Below are 1553 nucleotides of genomic sequence, written 5' to 3'. Positions count from 1 at the left end.
GTTGAACAAAGGTACACCATCTTAAACTTAAATCACGTGACCAGAACTATCACCAATGGCAGAGCAGTATACTGATCACGTGTCTCCGCCTGTATCATGTGACCACTTTACTGCACTGCCATTGGTGGAACTTCTGGTCAAGTAACACGGAAGTATAAATAATATTATGAATTAAATCTATCAAAAATAGAAATAACAAATATAAAATTAGAATTGGAGTAAACCTAAGTTACAATTAGCTTCCTCTGGGATATCATAGTTTTAAGATTGGTTGCATATTTGCTGAATTTGATCTATTTAAACCCTCTACTTTTATACAAAATTGTATATATATATTAATTTTCGTATAAATTTGACAAAGTTGTAAATCAATTTCTCGAGATAGGAACATCAGATATAACTTTCATGGGTCGCGATCGAGAGCTAAAGTGATTAGCTTTCAGCCAGCCAATACCCCCTTTCATTTTTCCTTTACAGTCCCTTCAAGTATTTATTTTTATTTAATGTCGTCATTTTAAATACGAAACACTTTAAATGGTCACTTGAAAAAAATAAAATAATAAAAAGTCCTCTGTTACAACTGGTATCCGATTAAATTAAAGAAATATCTAAGTAATGCTATTGAAAAGTAAGGAAAGAAAATAAGTCCAGAGGATTTAAAGAACAAGTTAGAACAAAATAAGATTAACAAAATCATGAAGGGGAATACATTTTCATTTCAAGTTCACAGTTATTAACAATTCCCAGTTCCCAGTTCCCAGTTCTTCCCATTTCTTCCCAGTTCCCAGAAGAACTGGGAACTACAAACAGACAGACAAGCCAAATTTATATATAGAAAGAACAAATCACACTTGTATGCGATTCCATCAGCGCCTGATTCAATCAGGGTTTAGTCATGTGTTTCGTGTCTATTCTGAACCAATAGAAATTGCATTGCAGTAACATCTATCTTTCTATCTATCTCATTATCCAATTAGAAATGAATCCTTATTTACCTGGATTAAACATCCTATGGAAATATTTACTTCTACTGAAACTACAGTGAAATATCTGAAAATTTCTGAAAATTTTTGTAGAATATACCTGGATTTAACGATATAAAAATTGAGGAAAAAGAACTAAAAAAAGTCGAAAAATTAATAATTACTGCGCCCTATAAAACAAATACCTTGTGTAGCGTTATTTGGGATCACATTATGATTTTATAGTTTTTGCTTAAATTTAATGGTGTTACAAAGCAATTAATTTTACTAAACACGTGGTGAATAAATAATTTTGTGAAATGGGTCTGTTTATACTTCACAATAGCAGTGTCCCATAATATATAGTTTCAGTAGAATTAAATATTTCCATTTACTGATAGCGCTGATAAAAGGATTCATATCTCTAATTGGATAATGAGATAGATAGAAAGATAGATGTTACTGCCATACTATTTCTATTGGTTTAGAATAGACAACAAACACATGACTGAAACCTGATTGGATCAGGCGCTAATGGACTCGGCATGCAGGAGTGTTCTGGAAAGGGCCGATATATTATCCATTGTATTA

The 1553-nt window shown here is 31.7% G+C and overlaps 1 protein-coding gene across 1 annotated transcript in view; it reads left to right on the top strand.

Annotated features, from left to right (window-relative positions):
• LOC111710076 (carbohydrate sulfotransferase 11) overlaps positions 1-1553 on the top strand; it is a gene marked incomplete in the record, with an annotated part of 21855 nt that overhangs the window by 18879 nt on the left and 1423 nt on the right.

This window comes from Eurytemora carolleeae, unplaced genomic scaffold, assembly GCF_000591075.1.
Source record: "Eurytemora carolleeae unplaced genomic scaffold, Eaff_2.0 scaffold1025, whole genome shotgun sequence".
Lineage (NCBI taxonomy): Eukaryota > Metazoa > Arthropoda > Copepoda > Calanoida > Temoridae > Eurytemora > Eurytemora carolleeae.
This window is presented reverse-complemented; position numbering and strand designations above follow the sequence as displayed.